This window comes from Bufo gargarizans, chromosome 5, assembly GCF_014858855.1.
Source record: "Bufo gargarizans isolate SCDJY-AF-19 chromosome 5, ASM1485885v1, whole genome shotgun sequence".
In the NCBI taxonomy this organism is placed as follows: Eukaryota; Metazoa; Chordata; class Amphibia; order Anura; family Bufonidae; genus Bufo; species Bufo gargarizans.
Window position 1 is genome coordinate 357,907,895 of NC_058084.1, and position 23,470 is coordinate 357,931,364.

Sequence of the window (23,470 nt, forward strand, 5' to 3'; positions counted from 1 at the left end):
GCCTGTCAAGTCCTTCTTTTGACCCATTTTGCCAAAGGAAAGGAAGTTGCCTAATAATTATTCACACCTGATATAGGGTGTTGATGTCATTAGACCACACCCCTTCTCATTACAGAGATGCACATCACCTAATATGCTTAATTGGTAGTAGGCTTTCGAGCCTATACAGCTTGGAGTAAGACAACATTCATAAAGAGGATGATGTGGTCAAAATACTCATTTGCCTAATAATTCTGCACGTAGTGTATATTACACTTTGTGATGGAAGGTAACAAAAAATAGCTGTTTTGACACCGTTTTTATTTTTTGTCATTTACAATGTTTATCTGACAGGTTAGATCATGTGGTATTTTTATAGAGCAGGTTGTTACGAATGCGACAATACCAAATATGTTTCAGTTTTACATAATAAAGCATTTAAAAAAAAAGATTTTTTAGTGTCTCACAATACTTTGAAAGCTATATGTCTTATGTAGGGGCAAATTTTTTTCGGTATGAGATGACGGTTTGATTTGTACTATTTTAGGGTGCATGAGATGACTTTTTGATCGCTTGCTATCACACTTTTTGTGATGTAAGGTGACAAAAAATTGCTTTTTTGACACACATTTTATATTTTTTAGGGTTTTCACCAGCAGGTTCTTACGGAGACGGTGATACCTAATACCTATACTTTTTTACATTTATTTACATTTTACACAATAACAGCATTTTTTAAACAAAAAAAACATGTTTTAGTATCTCAATATTCTGAGTGCTATATTTTAATTTTTTTTGGGCGATTGTCTTAGTTAGGAACTCATTTTTTGTGGGATGAGATGACGGTTTGATTGGTATGATTTTGGGGTGCGTATGACTTTTTGATCACTTGGTATTACCCTTTTCTGTGATGTAAGGTGACAAAAAATGGCTTTTTTTTTTACACCGTTTTTTTTTTTTTTTTTTACGGTGTTCACCTGAGGGGTTAGGTCATGTAATATTTTTATGGAGCTGGTTGTTACGGACGTGTCAATGCCTAACATATATACTTTTTATTTATTTATTTAAGTTTTACACAATAATATCATTTTTGAAACAAAAAATAAATAAATCATGTTTTAGTGTCTCCATAGTCTGAGAGCTATAGTTTTTTTCATTTTTTGGGCGATTGTCTTAGGGGCTAATTCTTCGCGGGAAGAGGTGGCGGTTAGATTAGTACTATTTTGGGGGGCATACGCCTTTTTGATCGCTTGGTGTTGCACTTTTAGTGATGTAAGGTGACAAAAAATGTTTATTTTAGCACAGATTGTATTTTATTTTTTTGACGGTGTTCAGCTGAGGGGTTAGGTCATGTGATATTTTTATAAAGCTGGTCGATACGGACGTGTCAATACCTAATATGTTTACTTTTCTTTTCTATTTTTTCCAATTTTATTTTACTTTAATTTAGGAAAAGGGCACATTTTTTTTTTTTTCTTACTTGAAACGTTTAATAATTTTTTTGTTAAACTTTATTTTTTTACTTCTTTTTTCACTTTATTTTTTGTCCCACTATGGGACTTCATGATTTCAGGGTCTGATCCCTGTTTCAATACAGCACAATACATCTGTATTGTGCTGTATTGAACTGTCAATGTCTTACACTGTAAGATGCTAACAGTTGCCTAGGAGACCCAGCCACATAGCATCCAAGCACCGTAATAAGTGGGACGAACGCCTGGGTCCACAATCTGGGTCTGTGGGTCACAATACTGCCTCCTCTTCCCCTATGTTACGTGCTGGCCAATCCCCTGTCGAAGGAGCAGGCCTGGATGCCTCCCGCCCTGCACCTGGACCTTCGCAAGCACCATCAGTGACCACATCCACTTCCATGTCACAGCGCAGAGTCCAAATATCTTTACCCCAGGCCTTTGAACGCAAGCGAAAATACCCAGCCACCCACCCACAGGCCATAGCACTAAATGCTCAGCTTTCCAAATTATTGGCCCTGGAAATGTTGCCATATAGGCTTGTGGACACTGCTGCCTTCCGCAGCCTAATGTCGGCGGCCGTCCCGCATTATGCAGTCCCCAGCCGCCACTATTTTTCAAAGTGTGCCGTGTCTGCCTTACATCAACATGTGTCCCTTAACATCACACGTGCCCTGACCAACGAAGTTACTGGGAAGGTCTACTTACCCACAGAGACATGGACAAGTGCATTCGGCCAGGGAAGGGAAGCTATATTTCCCTGACGGCACACTGGGTGAATGTGCACAGGTGCTACTGACGCCAAGGATTGCGGGCCCTACGTAAATCAGGGTTTCCACCAGCACCTACGTTAGTGGCTCCAAACCCCACTTCTCCTCCTTCACCTCCTCCTCCACTTTCACCTCCAAATTATCCGCGTGCCGCACCAGTCAGTCATGAGTCGGTAGCTGGAAGCAGTGTAGCACTACAGTGTGGAACCGGCAACAGGCCGAGCTGAAGCTGATATGCATAGGGGACAAACAAGACTCTGCTGCAGAGCTGTGGCAGGAGATAAGAGACCAAACTGAGCTGTGGCTTTCACCACTCAACCTACAACCAGGCATGGTTGTGTCTGATAATGGCCCTAACTTGGAGGCGGCTTTAGAACTCGGCAAGCTCAGACACATTGCATGCCTAGCCCACGTGTTCAACCTTGTGGCTCAGCGGTTTCTCAAAACCTACCCCATTTTGCCTGAGCTACTGGTGAAGGTGCGCCGCGTGTGTGCACATTTCCGCAAGTCACCGACAGCTTCAGCCAGTCTGTCATCGCTGCAGCATCGCTTGAAATTGCCAGCTCACAGGCTGTTCTGCGACGTGAGCACACGCTGGAACTCGACGTTCCACATGTTGGCCAGGCTTTGTGAGCAGCAGAGGGCAGTAGTGGACTACCATCTGCAACATGGTCGTCGCATCTCCAGTCAGCTTCTGCTATTTACAAGCAAGGAGTGGGCATGGATGTCTGACTTCTGTGAGGTTTTAATAAAACTTTGGGGAATCAACACAGATGGTGAGCGGCGATAACGCTATTATCAGGATAACCATCCCACTTCTGTGTCTACTCAAACGCTCGCTGCTCACAATTAATGACGACGCTTTGCATGTGGAAGAGGTGTAAATAGGGGAAGACATTACACAGAGTAATAGCCAGACCACCCTCAGTTCATCTTCTCAGGGTGAATTGGACGATGAAGAGGAGGAGCAGGAGACGGTTGCCTCCGCTACAGAGGGTGGTACCCATGGAAATTTAATTCCATTTGTTCAGCGTGGGTGGGCAGAAGAGGATGCTCAAGATGCAGCAAAAGATAGGACTTTTTCTATCTTTTGCGCTGCATATGCTCAGACTAAAGCACTTCTGTGGGCTTCCAGGTCCATGCCTCCATGCCGCAAACGATAGAACTTATCCTGTCTTTCACCGCATCTTGCAGATCACGGACCCATTGATTCGCACCACAATGTGTCCGTGTATTTCAAACCTGTGGTTTGCAGTCTGCAAAACGAGCACAGTGGCACTACGGTCCTGGGAATGGGGCATTACTATTTATACATTTTTGGTTGCTGGGACTCCAACCGATCACTTGGACAGTAGTCCAGAGTCCCCCATTCCAACTTCAGTGAGGAGTTAGTCAGTTGTACAGATTTTCAGAACAATCATTTGGTTATCATAGATTATCCCCATCAGTAGAGATGAGCAAATTTTTCAAAAATCCGATTTGGCCGTTTCGCCAAATTTTCTGAAAAAATGTGGCTTGATCCGAATATATTTGCGGCAAATCACGTTAGAAAAAAGCTTTTTCCTGGCCGCATAGAGCCTTTATAGTGGTGTAGAACACTGTGCTTTGTAGTAATACACATAGGGAGTCTCTTTTGGTAGTGAAATAATACTGTGAGTCCGTATGACATGCAGATGACAGTCGTCGCTCTTAAAATCACTGCACACTTCGCTTATTTGGGCAGTCATGGGGCCAAAACTGACCAAATAACTCAAGTATGAACTCAGCCCTACAGGTCAATGTTAGTGCCAAGAAGAAGTGCGCTCCTTTTACACCGTCTTTAGCTGATTCCACATAGATGTCACCAGAACCTGTTCTATTAAACTCTTATACAAGTAGAGCCCTCCGGCAGAGTGGAGAGGGTGTCAGCAGTAAGTTTGTGTTTACGTCACTGATTATTTTGCCTTTCCTCTGCTCCTTCAGAATAATATCCCCCATAAAATGGATCCTGTCTGTTAAGCATCCGCCTTCACTCGGTCATCATTTGGTCAGTTATCCATCAGTATTGCCAATGCCAAAAAAACAGGAGTGGATCCAAAACAGAGATGACCGAGTCAACCATTCAAGAACCGCTGGGTTGTTGGTCAAGACATGACTGCTAGATGAAACTGGGAGCTCAGGCCTCTCGAAGTGACCCCTGTTGCTACGCCCCCTTACTCTGCTGCAACCTGTGCCTGCGCCAGAAACATTTAGGCCTCTGCCACTCCCCTGTGCAGGGCCTGGCACTTCTTTTTCTGACATACTATTAGATCAAATAAGTTAATAAAAAGGAATTTAAAACACCCCAAAAAAGTAATTTTCTCACTTTACCACACAATGCCTAATAAGACCTTTTTTTCCCCACTAATAAATGCCAAAAAGTGCTGTAATTTTCTCACTTCACCACACAACGGCAAATACTTTTTTATGCCACTAATACACGCAAAAAAGGGCTTTAGAACATATAACTGCACCGCTGAACAGCAAATAGGCCCTTTTTTTTTACACTTATACACGCCACAAAAGGCTTTAGAACATATAACTGCACCGCTGAACAGCAAACATATTTTTCTTTTGCCACATATACACTCCACAAAAGGCTTTAGAATATATAACTGCACCGCTGAATGGCAAATATATTTTTATTTTTTCCACTTATACACTCCACAAAAGGCTTTAGTACATATAACTGCACCACTGAACGGCAAATATATTTTTATTTTGCCACTAATACACGCCACAAAAGGCTTTAGAACATATAACTGCACCGCTGAACGGCAAATATATTTTTCCTTTGCCACTAATACACGACAAAAAGTGCTGTAATTTTAGCCCTTAACCACACAACAGCTAATAAGCCCTTTTTTCCCACTAATACAAGCCAAAAAATGCTTTAGAATATATAACTGCACAGCACAAGGGCAAATAAGACTTATAAATATTTCCTTGTAATAATCCCTGTTAATGGCTGTAACACCCCAATAACAAGAATGGTTTGCTGGAATTACAGAGCTGTATAATGGCAATTTGGGTGCCCAGTCAGTGCAGCAAGGTGTAAAAGGATTGTTTTTATTAACCAGGCTGTAACCTCCCCAATTAAACCCTGTTAAAATAAATGCTGTGGAATGATTCCTCCTTATCTTTCCCCTACACCTTGAATAATCTTTCCCTGCACTTGTAAATCGTTTCTTTTTTAGCACAATAAAGTTTTTTCTAGAACGCCTGCTGACATCTCTCCCTGCACTAAGTACACTGGAAAATGGCAGAGTCCAAGATGGCTGAGGCTTTTTATAGGGCTGTGACATCACAGGGCTGGCTGGCTGCTGATTGGCTGCATGCATGGCATTATGGGTGATCCCGGCTTCCCAGAGTTCCTTGCTCCATGTCCTCACATGTGCAGCAGCCATTTTAGGAAAAAATACGATTCGCTACTACAATGCGTTAGGAAATTCGGATTCGGTGCAAATCAAATTTTTCCTCAAATTCGGTTTGAATTTTACTTGAATTTTACTTCGATTTGCTCATCTCTACCCATGAGCAGTGGTTATCAGGATTCACTCAGGATATACAGATATACAGTATCAGGGATAAAAGATTTCTGCCAACAATGCAAAATAAAATTCCTGAGTTTCATTTGTGTATGAAATGTATCCATAATCTATTCAGCCATAATGAATAAAGGGTGGCAATCACCAATGGCAGCCATAGGATTGTCACCTAGCCGTTTTGAAGTCACCTTAAGGGGGCATTCACATGAACAGAAGTGTTCTGTGGTCTGCAAAACCACAAATCCTTAAAACATGGATACTGGTACACCGTATCACGGTGCAGACACTTTGACTTCAATGGGTCTGGGGTCCACATGTTGCGGCAAAGTATAGGACATGTCCCATCTTTTGTGGAGTGGCCGCACAGATGCTGAAGCACACAAAAGGCCTTTAAATGGCCTACCTTACAAGTAAAAACAATCCAAAATTAAAGGGGTTGTCCGGGTTCAGAGCTGAACCCGGACATACCCTTATTTTCACCCCGGCAGCCCTCCTGAGCCTGGCATCGGAGCATCTCATGCTCCGATGCGCTCCAGTGCCCTGCGCTAGATCGCGCAGGGCACAGGCTCTTGTGTTTTCAATAACACACTGCCGGGCGGTAACTTCCGCCCAGCAGTGTGTTCGGTGACGTCACCGGCTCTGAGGGGCGGGCTTTAGCTCTGCCCTAGCCGTTTTATTGGCTAGGGCAGAGCCAAATCCCGCCCATCAGTGCCGGTGACGTCACCGGGCTGCCTGTCAGCCCCATAGAGAGCCCCGGTACGTCACCGGGCGTCAGAAAAATGCCTTTGCCCTGCGCGATTTAGCGCAGGGCAAAGGAGAGCATCGGAGCATGAACTGCTCCGATGCTCATGTCAGGGGGGCTGCCGGGGTGAAAATGGAGGGATGTCCAGGTTCAGCTCTGAACCTGGACAACCCCTTTAACTCTGCATGGCTAAAATGGTGCATTGCCATCTGTCTCAAATTCAGGCCCAGCCCTCTTGTTTATTAAACCCTTAATGCAATTCTGCCATAGTTTTCTGGGTTTCATTTTTAGTGTTTCCTATATAGTAAAACTGACATATTACCTTTTTTCCGTGGGTTATTATAATTACAGCAACACCGCATATAGTTTTTCTTATGTTTTAATACTTAAAAAACCTCGAAATTTTTTTTTTTTCTTTGCATAGCCATAATCTGACCCCTATAACATTTTTATGTCTACAGACCTGTAGTTTTTACTGATACCATTTTGAGTGTGTTTGACTTTTTGATCACTTTTTATTACATTTTTTGGGAGGTGAAGCAACAAATAAAAAAAACAAATTGGCTATTTTGAAGACTTTAATATGTAATCAGCTTCTCCCATAGACTTCAATGAATTACTATAGCAGCCTATGGGATATTCATTATGTTACTATGGAGCGCTGCAACTTCGCAGTGGCAGACCTTGGATCATTTAGATGCCATATCAACCAAATGGCTCCCTTGATCTTGGGGTGGGGTCATGGTTTGGATCCCAGGGATGCAGTGCTTACAAGGCTTCACCTCTCTGAGGGGTTAAATGTCTATGATCAACATTACTGTTGATCACAGACATTGGCTGCACTCGGTGGGTACCGTGCCCCGCTCAGCTTCTGAGAGGTGTTTAAACTTTAGGCTTCTGACATACATTTATAGCAGTTGTCCTGAAAGGGTTAAAATAATATGGAGAAAAATAGATTCACAACTGATTCTTATGTGCATCTGAGGGACAAATGGTTAACACCTTTTCTAAACCTGAACAATGTCTTTAGGCCATCGCTCCTGCGAAGGTGTGTTACAGGTTAAGAACTTACCAAGCCACACTCTTGTGGCGTCTCTGATCTGTGTAGCAGGTCCAGCAGGGATGAGTGGAGGTGCTTTTCTTTGACTAATTTAACCTGACTCAGCTAGATGACTGTACAACTTCCATCACTACATTTCTCTGCCTCGTTCCACCCATATTATTCAGAGAATTAAAGAGACTTAAAGTGTTATACCAGTAATAGAAAGTTATGCCTATTTAAAGAATATGGGATAACTATCAGATCAGTGAAGGGCCTACAGCTGGGACCCCCACGATCACAAGAACCGGTGCCTCTTACCCCAAGGAGCCCCCTGAAATGGACAGAACAGCTTGTTGGTATAGTGCACTGCGGCACTGCCACTCTATTTATTTCTATAGAAGTGCCGGAGATAACCAAGTAGAGCACTCAGGATTCCCACCAATCTGATGGATAGGAGATAACTTTCTATAACCGGAATAACCCTTTAAGCCCGGTGGACAAAACTGAATTTTTGGAAAAGCCATGTCGGGTTTAAAGTATGTGGTATGGTCCCACATTGGAAAGTCTCATTCCACCCAAAAATAGACCGCTACATGCAGTAAGCGAGTTTTTTCAATTGATACTTAAAACTTTATGCTGCCCTCAGATATTGTAGGCCTTGGGCCATGAATAACATTTATTACCTATCCACAGTGCAAGTGATGTATGACTGCTTGGGGTCTGACCACTGAGACATCCACGCACTGAGTTGCTTGTGTGAATGTAATGGTAGTGCATTGTGCATATGTGTGACCACCACTCTATTTACAGGTATGGGACTGCTGGACATAGTCAAGCGCTGTACTTTTTAGTCCTATAAACAATGATGCACCCTACTAGTCCACTGACCAAGGTGACTTGGTAATCCGGGTCTTGGATAGGTAATACATGTTTGTGGTCCAGTCAGTGTTATGGCCGCACAATTTTGCAGGAAAATCACATTTTAAAACTGCATCCACTGCATGTGGTCACCACTACATGGGACCACACTCTTATCGGGTATCAAGGAACTAGTCACTTCACACTTCAACGTTGTACCTACCCGCCAAGCTTTTGTGTACAGCGGGGGGAAAGGAGATATGTAGATAGGCATGACCCTAACTAATTTCCAGACCTATTCTAGGTGTATTTTAAAGCACTCTGTATTATGTTATTGCTACAAGCTGTGGTAGGTGGCTTTAGAAGATCAAAACAACCTATATCTGAATGCAGGCTGCTGTAAACTTTACTAGTATGCGTCTTCTGACTGAGGACTCACACTTTTTAAAGAATTCCGATATAAAAATTGAGGGTAACTGCTTGTGTTACAGTTCCTGATATTCATCAAAGTTGTTCTCTGGGAATGATTTAAAATGGCTGCCAGCAACCTGTCCTTTCTACAGTGGTGGTGGGGGAGGTCGGGTCTCATTATACTGGTAATAATGTGATCCTGCCTATTATATGCCATCATGGCTGAGCAGCCTGACAGGAATGCTCACCAATATGTAGTGCATACAACTGCCAGAGCATAATATGTAGTGAGGCACTACCCCTCACCCCCTCTACGCAGCTCTGCAGTTGAGGCAACAAGTCCCACTCGCCTTCTAGGACAAGTTGCCAGTGGCCATTTAAAATCATTCCCGTAGAACCCCTTCAAAGCAGCTTCAAACTGTAACTTCACACAAAATTCTTTGTGAATGTTACTTACAGTAAGGCTGGTGCTGTACAAAATCATTTCAGAAGAATTCCACGACAACTCAAACATACCATCATGTTATTAAAATTCCAATGTGATAATTATAACCCTCATAGAGGAAAATACTTTACCTACTTTTAAGCACCTACAAAATACAGGAAAAACAATTCTACTGAATAAAACATTAGTAAATGTACGGTTTAAGTAAAATGCTTTTTAAAATTGTGTTTAAAAAATTGCTTGATGAAGCGTAAATAACAAATTGTTATGTTTGGCTCTTGCAAGAAGTAATGCAGCAGTGCACGGTTTCTTTCACACATGGTTTTGCTTGGGTGTTTGTGGTATAGTTCTGACCTACACCACTATTACAGCACAAATTGTAGGAAACACTGACATGTTCTGGTGCATTTACTGGGGAGCATTTTCTAACTAAGATACAATTCTAGGAAATGCTCATTGGGTTTTGTTGTGATCTCTGGCAGTGCCATGTGTGTCATGGCCAAAGTCAATGTGTGGGCCCAGCCTTATACATTTGTTTTCTCATCAAGCCAAACAGTACCTGCTCTGTACTGAAGAGGGACAATAATGGGCTACTTTTCCTGTTGGAGGAGTTTCTGGGTTAATTTTCATATTGTTTTATTTCATAACTTGGTTTTTAACCTTGCTCACATGTTGCAGTTTTAATACATACTGTATTTTGCCAAAATAGGTTGTAAAAAAATATAGTTTTCCTCTAAGTTACATTCACACAGGAATGAATATGGCAATGTACAACAATAAGTATTGTCTAAACTACATCAACTGGGAAATGCCCTGTAGACAATGTAACTACATCCAAGCCCAATTGGGAATAACTACAGTATGTCCAGACATAAAGTAAAAAAGTGAAAAAACTACTACCGATATTCAAAACGTACCCATATGTAAGTATGGTCATTGGTGGGCGCTAACCCCCAAGATCCAAGTACGTGAACATGTCCGAGACATCATTGCTGCGAAAGATGAAAAATCCTGTGAGGAATCCTGACACACACAGCCAAAGTGCAGGGTGGGTGGCTTCTCCCCACGTACCAGACAGGGTTTTGGTTTGGGATATAAAAACCCAGCCAGCAGTCTCAGCTGTGTGGATTATCCTCCATTTCACAGTGAAGCTGTGGAGATGCTGTGGTTTTGGGATCTGCATGAGGTGTGCCGTGCTAAAGGGCTGAGAGCCGCATTGCTGGAAAACAGGCCCCCTAAAGCCTGCTGTGGATGGCTGATGAAAAACTGCTAATCAGGTGAACACTTGTGTTCTGTGGACTTTCCATGGTGTGAACATACACCAATACTGTAAACTGTTATTTTGTTTTCCCTTCTGTGTGAATAAACACTGAACTATTTAAGTTAAAGACTTTGTGATTGCCTCTATACTGTTTCAAAGGAAAAGACCGGCACTTCGCTGATGTAGATCACAATGTAGATTTATTCAGTCACATATTCAAATGGCATAGTGACACGTTTCAGCACAGGTGTGCTTTCATCAGACTGCAATAAAACATCTTACACTCCAGCTATTTATACATAAATGAAACACAAAGGAACTGACATCATCAAAGGAGCTCCGCCTCCCTCATTAAATAAAATTTCGCATATCAAATAATCGCAATGAAAAATTCGCATTGAAAAATTCGCAATAGAAAATTTGCAATAGAAAATTCGCAAAAAACATATCTACTCTATACTGGCGAAGATTTTCAGTCACATAATCCATTCTTGCAGTGATTAATCACGCTGAAGAAAAAAAGAAATATATTTATCGGATTGCATAAGGCCGAATGCCTTATAGGAAGCAGGACACATTGTACTCACGATTGAGGCCCCTGGGCTCCATTGTCTGAAGACGATGGATCCAGTAAGCCTCCCTTTTCAATAACAATTTATTTCTGTCACCCCCTCGACGGGGTAATGATACACCTTCAATAATCTGATACCTCAACTGCGAGATGTTGTGTTTTTTATCATGAAAATGAAGGGGTATTGGGAGTAATAAATTCTGTTTACGGATAGTAGATTTGTGTTTACTTAGTCTGTCCTTCATTCTCATCGAGGTTTCCCCCACATATAGTAATCCACATGGACATTTAAGAATGTAAACCACAAATCTACTATCACAAGTGAACGTGCCCCTTATTGGAATATTTTCACCTGAATGAGGGTGGGAAAAACATGGACCCTTTATAACGCTGGAACAATTGACACAATTTAAACAAGGAAAAGTGCCCCGTCTAGGTGTAGATAAAAAACTCTGTCCTCTTTCTATTTTATTGCTTCCCACATCTGCCCGGACTATTTTATCCCTAACATTTTCTGCCCGTTTATAGCATATCATGGGTAGCCTCTGGAACTCTCCTATCCGTGGATAGGACTTGGATAATATGTGCCAATGTTGATTAACAATAGTCCTAAGGCGCTGGGACCAGGGATGGTATTTAATCACTAAGGGGATCCTTGTTTCTTTCTTAGTTCTATCCGGTGGTGTAATCTCAGCTTTATTACGCTGTATTTTCAATAGATCAGGGGGGTATGTGTCAAACAAGATTAGACGATATGACCAATAAATTTAGAGAGCGAGGCTACCCCCCTGATGCGGGAGAAGTTACCCTGAGACCAATGGGCTGAGGTCGTCGCTCCGTTCATGGCATCTGGACCCCAGCAGGTGTTTTTCGACCTGCCAGCTGACCAAGCGGCCGACTACCTGACCGAAAAAGGTGAGATTCTGGCAAGACGGGGGGTGAATGTATTGGTCCGGGCCCAGCGACTGCGTCATTGGGAATTTAACCCGGCTGAACCCACCAGACCGCAGTATTATGATCTGCTACACCAGCTGCAAAAATGACTGCAGCCTGACGTACTGCAGCCTATTTTCTGCTATGCTAGACCGCCTGTTGGCGGATGTGTTCTGGAGGGCTTTGCCGTACCCTCTCCAGCACTGGATTGGCCAGGTGTCTCCTGGTAATGCCCTAGAGATGGTCGACCTGGTGGAGCGCTACGAGGCCACCAGAAATCTGCATGGGGTTCTTTTGGGAGGGGGGCCATTTAAACCCCGGAAATCTCCACCCCAGGCCCAGTGGCTGGTGCCAGCCAAACCCGCCCGGGACGTACCCCCCGCAGACCCAGACCTGGTGGTCTGCTGGCGGTGTCACGAGCCTGGATACATAAGGGCCGACTGTCCCCATCAGGGTGAACCCATAGACACTAACTTTGGCTACCGCCCCTCAATGTATGCCAGGAGGCTGTGTGCATCCGGTAACCCTGAGACAATAGATAATAGTCACCTGCCAGGTGCAAGTGGGAGATACCCTAGCAGTGGCGCTGCTGGACTCAGGGAGCCTGGTGTCCCTGGTAAGAGCTGTCCTGGTGCGGCCCGCCGAGTATACTGGCCGAAAAGTAGGGGTAGTGTGCTTCCATGGATACTTAAAGGACTATCCCACCTCCCTAGTGTCACTATCTACGGTGGCCAGCACATGGACTCATGAGGTGGCCGTCGCCACAAAGTTGCACTATGAACTAATAATTGGAAGAAACTTCCCTGGTTTCTCGGCACTATGGCCGGATACGAAAGTTACCGATACCCGGGAGACAGATGTGACCCTAGTAGAGTGGCCCGGCTCAGGGGGGAGACCAGAACCCTGGGAATCTGAGTCCCAAGGTCCAGCGGTAGGGGTGACTGCCACTTCGGTGGAAGAGGGGGAGACAACCCCACTAAGTGTGATGGTGGGAGATGTGGAGGACCTGCCGCCAGGTCTGGAGTTGGTAGACCTCAACATCTCCGGAGAAAACTTTGGTAGAGCACAGCACCAGGACCTGACTCTATCTCGAGACTGGTAAAACGTGGTAGTTGTTAAGGGTGAGCCGCAACAACCGGGGGCCGAGTCTATGTTCCCCCGTTTTGTGGTTCAACAGGAGATTCTGTACCGGGTAAATCAACTTTGGGGTAAGCATATTGAACAGCTGGTGGTGCCTAAGGCATATCGCAAGCTCGTGTTGGAGTTAGCCCACCACCATGTTCTTGGGGAACACCTGGGCAAGCAGAAAATGCAGGACCGGATTCTACAGTGGTTCTACTGGCCCAGTGTGTTCAGAGGAAGAGTATTGCAAGTCTTGCCCAACCTGCCAGATAACCAGCCCCCAGGAACATTTCCGTAGTCCCCTGGTCCCTCTCCCGATTATTGAGGTTCCATTCGAGCGGATCGCTATGGATCTCATAGGCCCAGTACCAAAGTCCACTAGAGGGCACCAACACATCTTAGTCGTCCTCGACTATGCCATTTGGTACCCTAAAGCGGTGCCGCTGCATCATACATCAGCCAAACTCATAGCTAAGGAGGTAATGGAGATGTTTTATCAAGTGTGTCTGGCTAAGGAGGTTCTGACTGACCAAGGGACCCCTTTTATGTCCAAGGTCACAAGGGAACTCTGTAAGTTGCTCCACATAAAACAGCTATAGACGTCCGTGTATCATCTGCAAACGGATGGCCTGGTAGAGAGGTTCAATCAAACACAAAAAAATATGTTAAAAAGAGTGGTGTCTAAGGATGGGAGGGACTGGGATCTTCTTCTGCCCTATCTCATGTTTGCAGTGCGAGAAGTTCCCCTAGGCCTCTACTGGGTTCTTGCCCTTTGAACTGCTATACGGTAGAAATCCTTGCGGTCTGTTGGATGTCGCCAAAGAGGAGTGGGAACAACAGCCCACACCGCGCAAAAGTGTTGTTAAGTATGTCACCCAGATGAAGGGACGGATAGAAACAGTGTTGCCTCTGGTTAGGGAGCATATGGAGGCAGCACAGCGAGCCCAAAGTAGGGTCTATAATAGGCATATACAGTAAGTTCCTAACTAGGTGGCAGGGGCCCTACGAGGTACTTGAAAAAATTGGAGAGGTAGATTACAAGTTACACCAGCCAAGAAGGCAAAAGTCGGAGCAGGTGTACCATGTGAATCTGCTCAAACCCTGGAAAGATAGGGAAACCTGGACAGAAGACAGCCCACAACCAGGGTTCCTAGGGGAAGTGGTTTCGGCCCCTCTGTCTGAAGCAAGGGAAGTGACTGCCACAGTGAAAATTGCTGACAGCCTCTCCTCTAAACAGTCTCAGGAAGCCAGGGAGTTCATTAGTCGGAAAACGGATATGTTCTCGGACCTCCCTGGACCCACGTCCATAATCCAGCATGACATTGCCACTGAGCCTCAGGCAAAAGTCTGGTTAAAACCAATATAGGTACCCGAGGCTCGGCAACATGCCATCACGGAGGAACTGCAGCTAATGCTCCAGCCAGATGTCATTGAGGAATCAAAAAGTGAATAGGCCAGTCCGATAGTCTTAATACCCAAGCCGGACGGGACATTGCGGTTCTGTAACGATTTCCGCAAACTGAATGAGGCTTCCAAGTTTGACGTGTATCCCATGTCCCGAGTAGATGAGCTTATTGAGAAGTTAGGCCAAGCCTGGTATTTTTCTGTGTTGGACCTCACCAAAGGGTAATGGCAGGTACCCTTGACGGAGGCTGCCAAGGAAAAAACAGCTTTCATCACGCCAGAGGGGCTGTATCAATACAATGTATTACCCTTTGGTCTAAATGGTGCTCCCACCACGTTTCAAAGGCTAATGGACATTGTACTCCGTCCACATCGTCGGTATGTTTCGGCGTACCTGGACAATATCGTTGTCCATAGCACCGACTGGGAAAGTCACCTACCTAAAGTACAGGCTGTAGTTGACTCCCTTAGGAAGGCTGGCTTAACTGCTAACCCAAAAAATTGTGCGATAGGGTTAGAAGAGACCAAGTACCTGGGGTATGTAGTTGGGCGCAGAATGTTCAAACCACAGGTGAACAAAATTGAGGCAATTAGGATTTGGCCCCGACCTGTCACTACTCAGCAAGTAAAGTTGTTCCTGGGTATGGTGGGGTACTATATGAGGTTTGTCCCCAATTTTGTTACAGTCGCCGCAACATTGACAGGCCTTTTGAAGGGACGCAAGTCAGTGACGGTCCAGTGGAATGAGCAGGCAGAAAAGGCTTTCTCCGCTTTGAAGCCGGCCCTGTGTGGGTCGCCCGACTTCAAGAGGGAGTTTGTGGTACAGACCGATGCCTCTGAAGTAGGCCTTGGAGCTGTACTCTCTCAGGACATCAATGGGGAGGAACATCCCGCTGTAAGCTGAAAGCTTACCCCAGCCGAGACTAGGTACAGTATAGTGGAGAAAGTGCCTGGCCATCAAGTGGGCACTCGAGTCTCTCCGCTATCGAGTATCTCCTGCTATCTGTTGGGGAGAAAGTTCTGTCTGGTGACCGACCACTCCCCTCTCAAGTGGATGAGCCAAGCCAAAGAGAGGAATGCTCGGGTCACCAGGTGGTTCTTGTCTTTAAGTTTTCCGTGGAACATAGGGCAGGCAGGTTACAGGGAAACGCAGATGCCCTGTCCCGTGTACACTGTCTTGCAAGTGTTCACCCCCTCAGGGTTAAACAAAGGGGGGAGGTATGTAGGAAAGCGCCAGGGTCCGTAATTGACGGAAGGTATGCGTCATCGAGATTCCTGGCCTTGGTGAGGTAGGAGCCGGTAATTTTAAGTGTCAGCGGCAGTTAGTGCTGACTGACACTATTTGTTATTTAGTATGGCTGTAGAGCGGGGTTTTGGTTTGGGATATACAAACCCAGCCAGCAATCTCAGCTGTGTGGATTATCCTCCTTTTTACAGTGAAGCTGTGGAGACGCTGTGGTTTTGGGATCTGCATGAGGTGTGCCATGTCCGCATTGCTGGAAAACAGGCCCCCTAAAGCCTACTATGGATGGCTGATGAAAAACTGCTAACCAGGTGAACGTTTGTGTTGTGTGGACTTTCCATGGTGTGAACATACACCAATACTGCAACCTGGTATTTTGTTTTGCCTTTTGTGTGAATAAACACTGAACTATTTAAGTTAAAGACTTTGAGATTGCCCCTATACTGCGTCCGCTAAGCTGCCTACCAGAGCAAATCCCCACACTGTATTAAAACTGGTTTAAGAGCGGGAAATGTGTCTAAGAAACTTGCCCAAAAGGAGAATAAATGGATATGGACACTTAGGACTTTGCGTCCTATGGGACTTAATGAGAATTTTGGATTTTTTGCATCCCTCTGGCCATCCTATCCACGACTGTGGATCATTTTAATGCATTTTTAATTGTTTTCTAATGTATATATTTTTTCTTTATTTTTTATTTGTCCCGTCACCTGGGTTCCCGACTTCACAACTATTTCTTCACTCCTCTCTCATCACTCCTTTGGAGTATTGGCAACTCCACAAGTGAGGAGCGAATGATACCGGCAGCACTGACCACTATCTAAATATACGCCTACACTAGTGTTGTGCCTATGCTTATACAACACGAAATGGTGAGCACAACTACTACTTTTATCTAACCAACTGACCAAGTAACCATTACCCTATGAGCACCTCTCCCTTTCTTGCCACATAAACTATTTCTTCAAGATATGATATTAATATTTCAAGTATGAGCTCCAGCTATGATATTTATTTATTCATGTAATCATTTTTTATATTTGTTTCATGTTTTTCTTATTTTTTCATGTTTAGCATTATGTAGATCTATTATTGATTACTTATACCTAATTGCTAATTTTCCACATTGCATTTTTTGCACATACGGTACTTTTATCTTTACTTCTATACCCCTTTTTTTGTCCAATTAGTGTATTTTTTTCCCCAAAAATTTTTTGCTATTTTTTTTGCACATGATTGCTGTGTTTCACTATACATTTGCACATTGCAATACATTGTCATTTATCATTTTCACTTTTATTTATTTTCATTTTTATTTGTTTTTATGATTACCACACAGATCACTATTATCAGTGATCTTATTTTATAATTTATATGTAATATAAATGTAATAGATGGTGCTTATAGGCTATGTACATCCAGTCATGTGATATAGAAATGTTGGTCAAAAATCTTTTATATTATCATGGATTTATTTAGCTGTCTATTATATTATATATATGTTGATAAAAATTCTTTATATATGGCAATAAGGAAATAACACTGGTGAAGATGACAATATAGACAATAGGGTGACAATTTAGGCTTTATCTAATCTTTGAATTAATTGCAATATCCCATATTCACCAGAGAGGGGCTTTTCTATGTAGTTGCTATCTACTGTTGTGGTATCCACCTGAGTGGAGCACTACACTGACTGCTCTTACATGACACCTTCCAGCCTTGCATCATTACGCTTTAGGCTACTTTCACACTAGCGTTCGATCGGATCTGTTCTGAACGGATCCGATCATATTAATGCAGACGGAGGCTCCGTTCAGTATGGATCCGTCTGCATTAATAACTTAGAAAAAATTCTAAGTGTGAAAGTAGCCTGAGCGGATCCGTTCAGACTTTCAATGAAGATTGAGCCATATGGTGACATCTTCAAGCGGATCCGTTCCCATTGACTTACATTGTAAGTCTGAACGGATCCGCTCGCCTCCGCACGGCCAGGCGGACAGCTGAACGCTGCAAGCAGCGTTCAGCTGTCCGCCTGTCCGTGCGGAGGCGAGCGGAGCAGAGGCTGAACACCGCCAGACTGATGCAGTCTGAGCGGATCCTCTCCATTCAGACTGCATCAGGGCTGGATGGAGGCGTTCGGGTCCGCTCGTGAGCTCCTTCAAACGGAGCTCACGAACGGACCTATGAACGCTAGTGTGAAAGTAGCCGTACTCCGCATGTCACTTGACACTGTGTATGCAGGCTTGACGCATGGCCTGGAAGTAATGTCAGGTGGGAGTGCGTTTCCCGAGTTGCCACTTATCCTCAGATGGATACACTTTAGCAATCAATAGGGGCCTTCTGTGATTGGTGTTAGTGGGTTTATTAGGCATGATTCACAGTGATGATGTTACCCCCAGGTGAAGGCAATCTGAAACACGCGTTTGGGTAGCGCCCACCATTGACCACACCTACATATCCATTGACCACACTTACATATGAGTAAGATTTGAATATTGGTACTAGTATTTTTCACTTTATGTCTGGACATAGTTATTCCCAATTGGGCTTGGATGTAGATACATTGTCTACAGGGCATCGCCCAGTGGATGTAGTTCAGTCAATACTTATTGTTGTATATTGCTATATTGCCATGTTTGACCCTGTAAATCAAAATTGACTCGCTCATCACTAACTGTGATGTATGCCGCTATTTAAGTATCCTGCCACACACCCGTCGGCCTTCTGATGGCGACTCCAGCCCCACTATGGTGTCATTGTGCTCCTCCTACAATAATCAGCCCTGATGACTGTGGGGCCAGTCGACTTATCAGGGAGCAGGGATGTCGGACCAATCAGGCTCAGTGCCAGCATAATATTCTTTCCGAGAGTGAGCTATTTAAACAGGCAGCTGCTGGCCACAGTTGCCTGTGTTTGGTATTCCTGACTCACTAGCTAGTTGTGTGTTTGTTACTCTGGATCACTAACCTTTTGCCTGGTTCTTTGACGTTGCTTTAGATTACTGATTTTTCCTCTGAAGCGACCTTCTGTTATGAGCCTGCAAGATTTTGGACACTGTTTGGTATTTCACTCTGCTAGTTTGTGAACTTGACTTTTTCTTCTGACTTTGCCTCTGACGTTATCCCTTGGTTTCCCTTTTCTGTGTATCTGTATCAGATTTTGGATTCTGATCTGGTTCTGATTTTGCCTGTCTGGATTTCACCTCTTTCAGTCTAATTACTTTTTACCCATTTGGTTTAGGCCCCTCCACTTAGTTAAGAAGGGATGGTCGTCCAGTTGTAGGCAAGTAGTTAGGGATAGTGATGCGGCTGGAGTACTGGGTTGCACTGTTCCCTACCTTTTCATGACAGACACACATTGCCCATAGTCTTCCATATTTAAAATGCATACTGGGCAGTATACACTGTACCATACAGTACCATACAGTTGAAAAAAGGTATAACAATGCATACTCAAAGAAAACCCTTTCCAACATTTGACAGGTGAATGGAGCCCTATGGATACACTTGCTATATATGCTGGAAGCTTTCTCTATGCATACACCAATCATAGTGCTCAAACGTGGAAAGAGCCTCACTGGCAATTATTTTAAATGATGATATTATAGTCAGTGTTCCTTATGACAACACAGACATGTCAGGTTGCTCCTTCACCCAATGTTCTATGGCATGGCCATATATTGATGTCCCCATTCTGACCCTGGAGATTATATACAACAGACTGACAAAGCTAAGAGCCAACTTGAGTTATTTGTGTGTCCCCTTGATAAGAATTTGCTCTACTTTAGAAAACAACCCAAAAACTTTATTTTCTGGCATGTTTGCTAAGTAGGTCCTGGGATTTATTCAGTTTTGCTGTAAGCTTATGGACAGGTCTCTCTCAGGATACGGCCACACAGAGTCTTGCAATGTTTTAACCCAACTGAATCGACAGAAAGAACTGATTTGTAGGTTTAGATGCGAATCCAATTATAAATTTAATTAATTGATCAACAAAATTGCATCTAGACAGCAATAACAATAACTATATATAAGAGGAATTCTACTTTTAACTCATTGACTCAAAGTATCTTCAATAATCATGATCATGCTGTACGTGTCAATGAATATCAATGCCCTTTTAACAGTCTGCATCACACATGTTATACAGATCATCTATGATCAACTCTCAAGGAACAAATCTGACAATGTTTCCTCTACAAACTATAACCATTACATGCCATATTAACCCCTTATGTACAAAAAAACTATAACAACAGAATTCCCCTTTTATATGAGTCATCTGAAAGACTTCAGTTTTGTCACACTATGAACTACTCTTCCTGTGTTCAATTTGTCAATGCAAATTCATGCTATAGAATGGCCACAAGAGACAATTACCCGGGAACTGGTGTCATTTGGGGTCTTTAGCACCCTAGCCCTACTTAAGCAAGTCTAATATAAACTTTACCCTTGGCAGGTCCCCCTCATGTTTATATCAATGTAATGTTTGTGAAATTATTTGGGCATTATAACTTGGGTACTGAATGGAACTATTATTTGGGCACTATATTTGGTGCTCTTCTTTTGATACAGAATTTGGGCAGTAAAGGGAACATTATGATGTGAACTATTACAGCAGCCCAACTGAACTAATCATTTTCCTCCTTCCCAAAAATAGAAGCTCCCCCCCCATACATGTGTAGCATGGGGGCCCTCCAACAATTTTAAACCATTATAAATGCAGCTTATAGAAGTACTCTATCACTATAGATATGTAAGAAAATACTATAAATGTAATTTATACTAATTTATGGCAGTGAAAAGATATACGGTAATTCTTCACAACAGCACAACACGTGTCGTTTTTTGCACAGATTTTTTTCCATAGATTTTGCTGCGATTCATTGGCAAAATCTACAACAAAGTCTGCATGTGGTGCATGTAGATTTGTTACATATTTGTCTGTGTATACATTGGGATTGCGTAGGGGAAAACATACAAATTAAGATGCTGCAGATTTGAGATCTGCACCGCATGTCATTTTCCACTTGGATTTTTTTCTGCAGCGTGTGGATAAGATTTTGTAAAATCTATCAATCTATCTATCTATCTATCTATCTACAAATAACAGTATAAAGTATACATGAACCCAAAATGCCTGCAGTGCACATGACATTAACAACGACTAAATAACAGTCAGTTCCATGACTTTTGCCGTTATTGGAAAGCCTTTTCCACATAATAGCATTTGAAACGCTCAAAGTGTTATCACCTACATATTTATACAGACGTGAATTTACTTCACTTATACAACAGAGCTGAAAGGAAGTACAATATAAACCAATGTTATGATAGAGCACACGAATGACTGCATTCCAGCTGACTGCCCATGCACTTATAATAATAGAGTTCTTCATACAAAGAAATACTGTTCAATACATATTTCTACTTGTGGGACTGGGGAAGAATGTATTCCTGTAAGAAATAACCGACTTTTCACACCCAACTATGTTTCACAGCTAAAACAATGCTCAGATTGTAATCATTTTGTTTAAACACAAGTATTTATGTATAAAATGAATCTGATTATTAGCACTTATTTTGAACATTTATTTTAAATTATCTTTCTAAAGTTTATGTACTATCTATCTATCTATCAATATATCTATCTATCTAATGTTTATATGTTTATGTACCTCCTATCTATCTATCTATCTATCTATCTATCTATCACCTCCCCGAAGGACTACTCCTTTGAGTTGACCATCTCTGAGTTAGACCAGATTTATACACTGGATACATTTAGCTTGTGTTAAATGTATTTGTTCATCTTGATATAACATTACAAATTATATACACAATCCGCAGCCAAGGTTATAATGCTGTATAAACTACACTGTGCAATGGAAGCATGTAAAACAACATGTCAAACATACTGCATCCCGCATAACATTAAATTGGAATATTAGACACTCTTAGATGAGAACTATGACAAACTCACATTTTCCATTGTTAAACAGTATTATATGTTACATGCTGAACATTATGTAGAATAAAGTAAAAAAGTCAGGATGGTCAATTCGATGTACTAAACTGTGCGGCCAAATATTTAGAGTGCCCCCATAGAGTCCAAAAGTGGCATTATGTGGATCTCCTTAATTGTATTGTTTCTGGGCATCTATTCTTTATTCCGTGTGCCCCCAGTTGTCTGTTTATCTGTAAAAAACATGTTTTTATACACCCTGTGACTAATACATCTCAGCATGTATATACTATAGTAGGTAGCTGCACAAAGTATGTTGTTGGCTCTCATTGGCACCAGGTGCCTATCCACATTTATTGTACTGGCCAGAAAAGTAACGGTTGTGTATTCAATTGCCCGGTGATGCCAAAATGACTGCTATGTCGAATTCATATTTATATCAATAACATTGAAAATGTAGGGAAACTTTATGAGACGTTATAAAGTATTGATTGATTGGTAATCGGGACAGTGGTGTATTTGCCAGTCTGCTGATGTGTAACGAGTCACTGGGAATTTTCAGAGCATGATTGTTTGCTCATTACACATACTGGTTGTGGATTCTCAGTGTACGATTGTTTGCCTTTTTGATGAATTGTTTTAATTTGTTGAACCATCATTAAAAAACATCTTACGTGTGTAGACAGCTTCTATCATGCGTATTTGCACACTGTAGTACTTAAGCCCCTGTAGTACTTAAAACAGAGTCCCTTTAAAAATTCAACTTTCTGCCTTAAAACTGTCCTTAAGCCATAACCCCCCCCCCCATTCCAATGTAGACAAGAGCATGCAAATCAATCATCAGGTCCCTTGTGACATTGGGGAAAAAGAAACAAACATTTTTCTTTGTTTCCTTACAGATTCAGTTGATGACTGGAATAATTAACCCATTATTTCTGTCTCCTTTATAAAGTAAATCGGACATGTAAAGGTGGCCAGTTTATGCACTACAATGATATCACTTATTCCATTATCACTTATTCTCATCTAAGATATAAAGAATGCAAAGTTGTTATCTCCATTGTTACTTTGGACTGATGTGCACATCTACATATCTGCGGGTATAATAAGAATGACTGTTATGTCCTCCTATTATCATGACACATTGATGTACCCCCGTTGAGATCAGTATCAGAGATGAACACAATAGTCCATACTGCGTTTAAGATCGACCCTCACTGATGGCGCTGACTGCTACAAATTGCCACTACTGTATGTTTCCTTCTTATTTCTACTCTTTCCTTTGACTATACATTATTTACCACATTTATAAAAATGATTCAGTGGTGCTTAGGTGCTTGGAAAGACAACTTATGGGGGTCTGTTACAATCTATATATATATATATATATATATATATTTTCAGTATATGTATTCTCTTATATGACAATAAATATCCCCATGTATTTGTATGATTGCTTGAGACTGATATAAAATTCTATTTGTGAGGGCTGAGTGGATGGTGTTCACAGAGCTGCGGTATATGTTGGTGCTATATAAATAATGATAAGTCATAAATAACTATACACATACTGTAGTAATGACATCTGGGGTGCAATATTAAAAATGTAAAGCATATCTTACCTTATCATTCTAATAATAACTCTACCACATAGGACATAGGTTAGTTACATCTCATAAAATAAAGC

General features: G+C 42.5%; 1 protein-coding gene across 1 annotated transcript in view; it reads right to left on the reverse strand.

The window, feature by feature from the left end:
- SATB1 (SATB homeobox 1) overlaps positions 1 to 23,470 on the reverse strand; it is a 209,369-nt gene that overhangs the window by 185,308 nt on the left and 591 nt on the right. The window lies entirely within an intron of this gene.